The sequence below is a fragment of the Amblyomma maculatum genome, chromosome 2, assembly GCF_055883805.1.
Source record: "Amblyomma maculatum isolate TAMU_Amacu chromosome 2, ASM5588380v1, whole genome shotgun sequence".
Lineage (NCBI taxonomy): Eukaryota > Metazoa > Arthropoda > Arachnida > Ixodida > Ixodidae > Amblyomma > Amblyomma maculatum.
This window is the reverse complement of record NC_139345.1, coordinates 139,600,734-139,612,004: the sequence shown is the minus strand read 5'-3', so window position 1 is coordinate 139,612,004 and position 11,271 is coordinate 139,600,734. Positions and strand designations below refer to the sequence as shown.

Sequence of the window (11,271 nt, the reverse complement as noted above, 5' to 3'; positions counted from 1 at the left end):
TGTTTCGAGTGCTCCAATATGGCATGTGTAATGCTCTGCCATCTAGAAGAACGCAATATCGTAAAGCCCGACCCTGAGCATTTAGTAATCGTCGTCATGGGGCCATAAACGCGCTGACGCTGATTATCATTACGGACATGAATCACGAATCTAAATTTGGCTGACTGAGCACTGGTTTAGCAGTCCACTGCTAGCCATTCATACCGTATTGCGGTTAGTATGAACTAATGAATGAATAAACCGATTTTACCTGTAGAAATGTTTAGCCGTGACATACACCTTATAATAATCTGCACCAAATGTTAGAAGAATGGCGTACTGGTGGCAGGAAATCGTATACCACAGGGGCTTCGCGTTTTCATTCATACCTTTGTTTCAATGTACCTAAAGCTGGAGGAGATCATATATTGGATATATATATAGTTTCAAATATACCTTTCTATCATTCTACGGTGGACAAAAATGAGTAAAATAGTTTTCCGTGGCATCACCGAAATTACAGGCCTAAAGGTGGCTTCACTTCGTGAGTTGGATTGTTTGGATTTTTCGTCTTTTAAACTTAGAGTTCCATTTATTGATCTGCGAAGCACAAAAACAAATTAGGACTGAATAAATCGGTACGGAACCAACATAATGCCCTTTTTTAAAGCAATGTGTAATCCTACCATCAAGAGAACCATAATCACAGCCCAATATTTATTTAAATCCATGAAAATGCCTGACCCTCCCTTTCCCATACTTCCAGATAAAGTTCGGTGCAAAACCAGCTTATTAAAAACACATTACTTGAAAATAAGGGTTGAGGTGCTCTCTTTTAGGCCAACTAAGTGCAAGCGCTTGTACGTCCAATTTGGCAATTAGGATTCATACGATGGCATTTCTGTTGTTGCCAAATCATTTACGACGTCTGACAAAATACATTAACACTTCAGCTAGCATTTTCAGTTTACGCCGGGAGGCCTCAAATGCGCATTATCTGAGTGGCAGTTCACAACCAATTTCTGGCAATTATTCATGATTAGCGACCGTTTCAAACCCAATGCTTCCTACTTCTCCTGCTGACTGCACCTGGTTAAGTCGTGAATGAGCGGTTACGGGAACGGCTCTGGTATTTGGTATCTGTCACGTGACATGAATAGGTACTGGCTGGTCGGCGGGTTCTGCGACGTATAAAGGATATATATCGTGGCTGTGGCTACGAATTGGTGTTCTTCTCGTTGTATATGATGGAAATATAAGTTTGCAGGGCCTTTCATTCATATATTAGACACGCCACTTTTAGACGACGAGCGAACTCCGTATGCATACGTTAAAGCTGCCAGTCCTGATTCATTGATATGTCGGGCTGTCCTTCACGTAACTGGATAGCTTACAGCTGTGTGGTAATGAAGAAGTATGTGGTATTGGAGGCGCAAATTAAGAGACTAGATGCAAACTGAACAGGAATGTGCACATGCGCGACCGAAGATCATTTCATAGAGCCGGTAATGAAAATGATTGTTGTTATCATCTAATTTCCTTTAAAAAGGCAAGTTAGGTTGTCGCGAATTTTATGGCTGGTGGATCCAATGAGTATTCATATCTTGTGTCTTGGCTTGGTCTACACACAATCCTTCGAGCCACCAACATAAACGCGATAGCGATTAAGGCGTTCGCTACCAAGAAAGAGTGCAACGACATCTGATGATAGACCGCAACAAATATAAACCGGGTACACTTCTAGCCCAACAGATAATGATCCCTTCACTGCTATCAAAGAAGATATAGTTAAATTTACTTGACAACACGAAACAAGGCAGCTTGTTAACAGTTAACAACGACCCTGTAGCAACGAATACTGGAGACAAGGGTATTTTTTATTGCCTTGACAGTCTTTAAGTCATCCATATATTTCTTTACTGTTGGTGTTTCCATTAGTGGATGATGAATTCAGCTTCTCCTTCCATACTCGAGGCTAAGCCGAAGCCTGTTGGCAACTGTACGCTAAGCAATGACGGAAAGGCTTTTAGAATAAGCGAGAACTTTATTTTGTTTCACTGAAATGCTCAAAACTGACTGTCACAAAAACAGTGGATTTGTTGATCAGCCGAGCCAACTTTATTAGGAGAATTTTGCAAGGTCTTCTTGATTTCAAGTCCTTGTCTTCAGTGACATAAAATTAGGGGAACGGTTGTTTCGTCTTCCGGAACCATTTCCCGATCTGCTCCAGTGCCCATCCGAGTGCCTCTCGCCAGTACTCGTCCGTGACATCGTCAGTAATAACGGCTGGAAATCATCAGTTGCAATGAGTTTTTCTCCGACCAAATCGGTTAGCCCAAAACAAGGCGAACACGAAGGAGAAAGACGGGATGTCGCACTCGTTTCTGTCTTGTTTTGCACTAACCTGTTTTTCATCGAAATGCACCAACTAGCCTAGCAACAACTTTTACTTCAATTTTTTCTGTGTGACCAAGAGGTCAGTTTGCGCAAATTCGTGTAATCATCATCATCTGGATCACCAGGAATATACCTTTTCACTGTCGGGGAATTCATCATTTTCTCTCCAATAACCCGCCTTTTGAATGCTTTATCTATTTTAACTCCGCAAACTTCCTTATCATATGGCTCAAGAGATGTTCATACTACTTGAATAAAGCGTGATGTTAACATCTCGCTCAATCGCCTATGCTATTACGTCATACTCATAAAAGCGGAGCTTAAATCTCCGCAATGAATATGATATATCAGTGATTGCACTATCGGAGGGAGGTAGGATTTCAAAAGTGCAAAATATGCAAGGCCCTTTAGTAGATATTGCAAATATATGATTTACGTAGAAACGCGGAAACCTCCACTTGCTGTCAAACTGAGTGAAGGCACCCTCATTTTCTTCTTCAAAAAAATAAAAAAGCCGGGACTGGAGACTACAAAAGGTTGAAATTCGGATTGACGAGGTTCATATTGTGTTAGAAAGTAGTAACAGAGACCGCTCGAAAAAAAATGGTTTTGTTTACTGCAGATAAACCATTTGGTAGGTAAAAAAGGAAATTGACCGCGCCATCTTTTTTTTTTAATTATAGAATAAGTTCTCATAATACAAAGGTGCAGTCAAAGAGAGCACATTGTGCTGGCAAAGGCTTTAGAATTCCTTTCATGAGGAACCGCGCTGGAATCTTCTCCCAACTTCCTGATATCGCGTGGTATACGGTTAAGTCGCACAAGTAATCACAGAATGTGTGGTCGCCATCACAGTCGCCGGCTACCTTATGCCAGCGCCGTGCTAATTTTTCCCCCACAACGCCAAACAGAACATAAGGTTTTATTGGTATAATGAAGCAGAGTTTCAGATGAAACAGGCATATGAGGGCGAGCCATATAATCAGGCGTGTAAATCTAATGAGGCTATTTGCGGGGGTAGTGCAGTAACAGCTCTTTTGGTTTACATTTGTCATGCTACTCAGGAGTCATGTACTGGGCTAGCGATGATTATTGATCATTTCTCGCTTGCATAAAGCGCTACTAAGCTTTCAACAAGGCGTTTATAGTTGCAGTCGGTCCATGAGACGTTTTTGTATGTTCTCGTCTAGTACGTAGATATACAATACAGGCATAAAAACGAGTAATATAAATTAAAACAATTCTTTTAAGGGTGCTTCGCATTTCATAACACTAGTTAGAGACGGATGTGAATGAGACGTTTCTGTATGTTCAGGTCTATTACCTGGATATACAGTGTTGGCATTGAAACCAGTCAATGTAAATTAAAAATACAATTCTTTTAAGGGTGTTTTGCATTACATAATAAGAAGGATGTATGGAAGCTTTGTCTATGCGATTGCATGTGCTCTGCTCACAGTTACAGCGGAAAGATTGCACCCGAGTAATTTATCAATTTAACTGCCAAAAACAGGTCCTTGCGCATCAAGTCAGTAATTGATGATTAAAGGTGTGCCAGAAACATGCAACCAAATAATGAGTAAAAAGACACAAGGCAAGAAGCGACATCTTAAAAATTGTTGTTATAAAATATTCCTGAAGAACTTTGCCAAATTTATTAGCTTTACAAGCATCAGCCAAAAAAAATTCGAGTTTTACTTGTTTGCACAAGTATGCGAACAAAAGAAGAAAAAAAAATATCGCATGAGTTTGGCGCCGCAGTAAGCCTTTTCCAGCTGAGCCTCACTACTCGCATTATTTTACCCCGGAAATAAAATCAGCACATTTCCCGGCCAATGAGCTACGGTTATTTACCACGTTGGGAATGCAAACGGCATCCATGCCAATCAATTTTGCACTTGATATGGTCGAGCAAATAGCTTAATTAGAATATTATAGCTATTTGACTTCAAAAGAATTCGGCGAAGACAGCTAATAATTTATGCTTGAATTCACAGTGCTCCACACTCACCATGAAGGCTCTCATTTTCTCCGGAATTGCTGAAAATAAAATAAAAAAAAAATAAACGTTATACTCTTTAGAAGCTCGCGCTGCAGTAGTTACTAAAATTGTTTAATGCCCTATCTTATAGTGCACGTTGTACTCTCACATCGGGCTTCCACCTGAAATACAATAAAACGAATACATTTTATAAGTTTTGGTTATCCATTAAAGCATATATGTAGAATAAGGGCTATAATACTTACTGGACAGGGTTAGTGAAGCTACGAAGGCCAGTAAGCATACGAGGACCTTCATAATATCAGGTTGAATCGAACACCTGCATGAAAATTAATTTTTTTTAATTACCGCGACTTGTTCAGAAAAAACTTGGCAGTGCATTTGTATACGTGTTGATGATTTTCAGTGTGCGATTCGCATCTAAATGCCTCTATATTCTGAACGAACATATGGGCGCCAACGACTTGGAACAAGGTGGCAGCACTTTGTGCCTGTTTCATTCACATTCAGTATGCATAAGGATACCTACAAGCTTAGTAAGCGCCAAATAAGTCGTCGTATACATCTGAGAATTACTACACTTTTAAGAGCGCCTGTTTTATATTTTTTTCTCCAATGTGAATGATCTAAACCACCTACTACTCCAAGAAATGCTCACACAGTGCGTAAAGTCATGTAACGGCTATTTTTTTGAGGCACTTGTGCATGCATTGGAACGATGTTAGGCACTAATATACTAAGTGACTTTTTATAGAAAAAGAAAAAGATATTACCCGTCCAAGCCTATTGCAAGTATCGCACATATGTTCAAAGAAAGCATCACAAAATGAAAAACCCGCTGCATTGAAACTTATTCCTAGTCGCTGGACCGATCAAACCATAAAAGGATATAACCTTTGTTTTAATTTGAACAAACTTCTTTTGTGCTTAATAAAAGTTTTTTATTATTTATGTTTCTGGAACATTGATTTTGCTTTTCACCTTTTCATTTCCTGCGTACGTATCATGGCAGCACTGAACAGAAGCTCATAATTCAAATCTAACGCTTTACAATCCCCGTGTATTATTTGGACATGTACGAGGAGCCAGCCCCCCCCCCCACTGCTAGTGGCGCGGGCATCATGTCACAAACATGTGGCTTCTTAGTATTAATGAGAGCAATTTTCTCGAGGAGCACTCGAATGTGCTGAGTAAACTTAGTTTAGGCATAATTTGCCGAACTGTTAAAAGCAGGGGTGCCGTACGTTTTCTTCAGATAGTTCAAAATAGCTTACCAAATGTGGTTTCATGAAAACAGCTTGTCGGTAAAAATAATTTCAGTTCTGACCCCGTTTTCAGGCAGGTAATTTTCTCTGGAGAATAAAACACGTTTCTTTCTATACCGGTGCGCTACAATGCCTTTCGATGGCATCACTTGATCAACAGCATGGAAATAGTTTTTCTCGCGAACTCACAGCCCGCAAAAGGTTTTTACTGACGGCATGCCAAAAATTAGTCAGTGCAGCTTAAGGCATTTTTGTCTTCGATCTTGAGCTGCCCCTGGGTAATTTTATACATGTAATATAGTTTGTTTATGTCTACGATACTCTAGAATACACTGTAATAAGTCAACGGTAAGTGCACTACATGGAAGATATTTATTGAGCCCTGATTAAGAATGTGCTTATCAGTCTTCCTAGAGCAAGATTCAATGTGTGTCAATCGGAGTTTGTCTATACTGGTTTCTCTTCTTCTCTGAAGAACGGGAAAATTTTACAGGATAAATTGTTCACCTATTTTCGTACGCAGTTATTTGTGTTCAATTATTGCCAAACAGCAAGCACCTCCATTTGCGATATATGGTGGTCTCATTCAGACGTTTTATGCAGGCAAGATTTCTTTTAATATGCTTTCATTGAGGTTATGCTTGCGCATATATTCCCAGATAGCACATATTGTGAAGCCCCAGTAGATCCGATGTAGGCACATGAGGCTGGGGCAGCTATCATAAAGCCTGCATCCGTCCCCGATGGAGCAAAAGTGGGCAAGCCCCATTTGGGCTCGCACCTGTTCCTTCTGCATGGGTTTCATTGAGGCGTTGCTCGGGCTAATGCAGAGCACGTTCCTGCATCAAGACCAGATGGGTTCCTTGTCAGATATTTGAGGGCAATCCAACCTAAATGTGGGCTTTTTATGGAAAATCTATCAAAAGTCCGAAATGAAACCGCCCACATTAAATCTCTGTGGGACCTAAATCAGCCGTAGTGAAGCAAACAAACGGGCATGCCCACATGCTGCCCCACTCAGCCCCTTGTAGATTACTTGAGGGTAGGTAGAATACGAATAAGAGCTCAAGTTGGGCAAGCCCTTGTGAAGCCAAATTGAGGGATCCTTAGCTAAACTACTTTAGGTCCCACATCGGCCGTAATGTGGATGGAAGGCGGGAGTGCCCGCATGGTCCCAAAATAGGTCCCTTGTGGTGAACTTTAAGGCACGTGCAAAGAGCAACTGGACTCTATAGGTTCAAAACCAACAGCAAGTCCAATTAATATACATTAGATGTTGCCCTAAATTACTAATATAGATAATTTGTATAACAGTTGTTGCCATGTTTAGTCGGTTAGAAATATTACATGGCTTTAGTTCTCGCGCTTGTGCAATTTGCGCTAAAAATACTCAAACATATTGATTGCCAACTGTTGCTCCTTATCTAGTTGCTATGGACAGCCTGAAACTCCGAGAGCATTATTACTGCTCAGAACACACATCTCCACAGCCTGAACAAGAAGAAAAGGAAGTCATTTAGGCTCGATTAATGCTAGGAATTATTGGAAAATTTTATTTTGTGGCTCTTTAGAAAGGGCAGACATGTATAAAATAATTCCTTAATTATGTCCATAAATATTCATTGGGAGAACATGGACTAGGGCTTCCCATCTATCATCTGCGAATGAGAATAATGTGGGCAAGCCCAAGTGCACCTTGAGACAGAACCCGCATCGGTCCTATGTCATCATTTGAGCGGCTGACCGACTAGGGCTTCTCAATAATTATCTGCCTCGGACGCTTGTGAGAATAATATGGGCAAGCCCAAGTGCGGCTTGCGCTATAGAACCCTCATTGGCGTTGTCATTATCTTAAGGGCTGACCAAAATAAAAAAAAAATATTTGTTTATCCAGAGCGACTGCCCGAATCGGTCCAAAGTAGGATCATTGCAGAGAGTTGGCATGTTGTGCACTTTTGGCATTGCGGGAAAAGTGTGGGCAGCCCCGCAAGAGCTGCCTGCATCGGTCACAAGTGGGGCGCATCGGGGCTTTGTCGACAGCCCTCTTTGGCCCTACGTCGGCCACCCTTGCAGCGCCCACATTAAGCCCAACGGAGCTGTCCTGCATTGCCTACATCGGATCCAGTTTGTGCTCCCTGGGATGTGTGGCGCACCTAACAGAGGAAAGTGGAATTTTTAATTTAGTGGCATATGAACATAATGATACTCATAATTATCACCTCTTCATTATGCAAAGTTGCCCCTTTGTATCATTATCCGTCAATTTCGGGTTCCTCCGCATACGAGACAGCTGTAAAATGTCGGGCATTCATTAAAAATCTTCTCCTATTCTGTCTTTTTGCCGGGTAAGTTTAAACAATAGGGCACCAGAAAACATATTAATATGTCGCAACGCCACCAAATGTCTTGAAATTACTTAACCATTATACTAGCATAATTTAAATGCCTGAAGTTTGCGCAGATGGTACCATAACTTACGTGAAACGCTAGGCGGTGCACAACGATTACTGGCTTCCTCGTTAATAGAGAGCAATGTTTGCCAGGAATCTTTCAATAAGATGCACAAAGCTAGGCACATCCGGACGAAAGCGACTAGCCTAGTGTACCCCTAAAGCAAAGATTACATTTCACAGTACCAAGCATGATCAGGTATCTTACCTCAGTGCTCACCAATAAGCGACGGTCCGTGGCTCGCTTTACCCCGCAATACCATATGTACGCCTCTGTCCACACCCCGAATGTCGTTCGTGGCAGTGTTTTCTTTCTCAATGTCTGATTATAGCGTGATCGTTTCAGTTCAGTATCACACAATTGTAATGCGCTGTATGAGCTTTTATCACCTTTTCTATTCGCCAATGGTCCTTTGTTTCCTGCTTCAGACAGACCTTTGTACAGCAGTCATGAGCAACTAGAAAATGTCATCCTTCTATGCTGGAGTCACACCGTACACACAAGACGTAAAATATAACGAACGTTCTAGAAACGGCTGTTAAGATCCCGCTCTTCTTGCTGCAAAAAATAAAGGCACGAAAGGTGCATATATTTTTGCCCCTTAGTTTTGAAGTGGGGCGACCACGTGCATTCGTGAGGAAGAACGCATCATATTTTGGCGCAAGGTAGGAAAATGAGGCACAGTAGACCTTAAGTTGCTTTATAACGCCGTTTACATGGACCTATTTGTGACATACGTTTATGGCTCTCACTGATGAGCACAGTTACACAGAACAACATTCCTAGTATGAATATAAGTTATTTTCTTTGTGATAACATATTTTGTGCTCTTGGCAGCTGTATTCTGGAATACCTGAAACGTAACAAAGCCAGGAGCCTGCGACAGATCCATTGTGTATCAAGTATTGAGAGCGAAGAAACCAAATCTGAGGCATGTTTGGGACAACAATAGTTTTATCTGAATTTTAGGGGCATTATAAGCAAATTCACTTTTAAGATATAGAATAAGCCTTTTTCGGTAGCCAGCCTAAATAATTTTATCATAGAATTTGCCTCCCCACGCTGTACAACAGTCGCAGCACGCGTGTCCAGGGCGCCACTGTGAAAGCGATAACATGAGGGCCATTGTCTTAAGAGGTGCAAATATGGACCTTGACCAAAAGTATTCGGATCATTACGATTGTGAGCAGCGGCGCTATACGCTCTCCACACGTGATGCCGACAAAAGCGATAAAAGAAAATTGGCTAAAATGCTATCACGGAGACTGTTATATCTACATCCGTTGTCGTTACTCAGATTTTAACACTTCGCTCCAGGTTTCTGGTCATACACGCCAAATTGCTCAGTGTTAGAGGCTTTGTTGCAACGCAGGTGAATTTTAACGTTCGGCTATGTGCCCCAGTCAAAGCTGTTTCTACGGACAACGTTGCGTGTTTAATGTCACTGCTCCGAGGGTTGTCGAAATTTATTTTGTCTTTGCTGAAAGACGTTTACCGCTTTTATCTAGGCATTTGCAATAAATTCTCACCCAAGGTAATGCTAACAGAACGTGAGCACCAAATTGTTTTCGCCTTTTACATATCTTCCGGCATTGTTAAGAGACTAAAGGCAAGCCTTTCTTAGGAGATTGCAGTTTTATCCTAGTAGCTAGCCTCATTTATGCCACGTGAAGATGCACAGTGCAAATACAGTCAGCACCCAAAGTGATTTTGCGCAATGCAGCGCTGAAGCCTACGCAGTGTCACAGTGTCGCAATATCCGCTGCATTTAAAATGAGTAATTCCAAACAAGTGGAAAATTTCTCTAGTGTTAATTATTATGCCAATTGACTAGCTCAGCTGTCGCAGAGATATCTCACGCAGAACAATATTCTTGCACTTGTGCGACGACGTGTAGGAAACGTTTCTTTCTCTTCTGGTTCACGTTCAATGCTCTACCCAGTTTGCGATATGCGTGTCGCAGAGATATCTCACGCAGAACAATATTCTTGCTCTTGTGCGACGACGTGTAGGAAACGTTTCTTTCTCTTCTGGTTCACGTTCAATGCTCTACCCAGTTTGTGATATGCGTAATCTACGCCACAGCTTATGCAGCTCTTTACGCCGAAAAAGCGTCGTTACCGCCACATTACCCCGAGTTTGAGAAAAACGTGTAAGGAAATAGGCAGTGGGCGCTTGTCAAAACTGTGACGCAACCCTTCTTTTTTCAGCGTTAAGAGTGGTGTCATGTCACTTCGCGTCCCATTTGTCATCAATCTGCTCGTCAAGGCGGAGACTAGTTTGCGACAGATATTCCAGCCAACTTCATATGTACTTACGTTCAATTGTATGCCGTTCATTGTAAGTTTAGGGATCCAGCCAAACGTGAAACAGATACTACGCCTTTCGTCAATACCAAACCGGCTTTAGACATTTAAGTTCGTCAAACTCCTTCTCAGTAACTGAAGGCCAAAAAATGCGCGCAAAGAAATTCTATACATAAAACGGAGAGGTCAATGTCGTTATTACCTACAGTCTAAAGGCACAGCTTAGGCATCCCCCTAAACGTTTTTTCTCAATTATTCTGTATGATAAAGTCAAGTTTTTCATGAGTAAATGCTAATTGATTAGATAACACAAACAATCAACCACTAGTTGGCGGTGGAATCCGAAGTCAAGCCCTCCTAATGTTGTGTTCGGTGCTTTTCTATTTAGCATAGTTTTTGATGATGTCAGAGGCTGCCGGTTTCCTTCGTATGAATGTCATATCGAGCCCATGTTTACTAAATTTGTTTACTGACTAGCCTAACAAGTGCTTCGATTTTGGTAACTTTGATGCCGTTGGCAGCAAAAAAAAAGTTACTGCAAGGCGTTCAGCCTTACACCATGCACCATTTAAAAGTAGGAGTAACACAGGGCGCACCACGTCCTCCGCTATGGCAAAGGGTATACGCTGGCAAAAATGTTAGGTTATTTAAAACGTAAATATCTACAGAGCGTAGCGGATTTAAAGACGCCGCCTTAGATCACTTTGTAGTCACCGGAAGTGAAATTCGAGTCTTAGATTCGGATCTGAGCGGTGCGGTATTGTGTTCTTTACGCACTTTCTCTTCATGTTCTGTGAAAAATTGATAATTTTAGCTTTATATTTATCAACATCAGAATCAAACACTGCCCAAAGCTCTCCTCGTCTTCATT

General features: G+C 41.4%; 1 long non-coding RNA gene across 1 annotated transcript; it reads right to left on the bottom strand.

Annotated features, from left to right (window-relative positions):
- Positions 1 to 2,074: 2,074 nt before the first annotated feature.
- On the bottom strand, positions 2,075 to 8,439 carry LOC146200069 (uncharacterized). The gene is made up of 4 exons (XR_014704794.1): positions 8,302 to 8,439; positions 4,624 to 4,697; positions 4,388 to 4,539; positions 2,075 to 2,265 (listed from the first exon to the last, which is right to left on the bottom strand). It is a non-coding gene; the product is annotated as an uncharacterized LOC146200069 (long non-coding RNA).
- Positions 8,440 to 11,271: the final 2,832 nt, after the last annotated feature.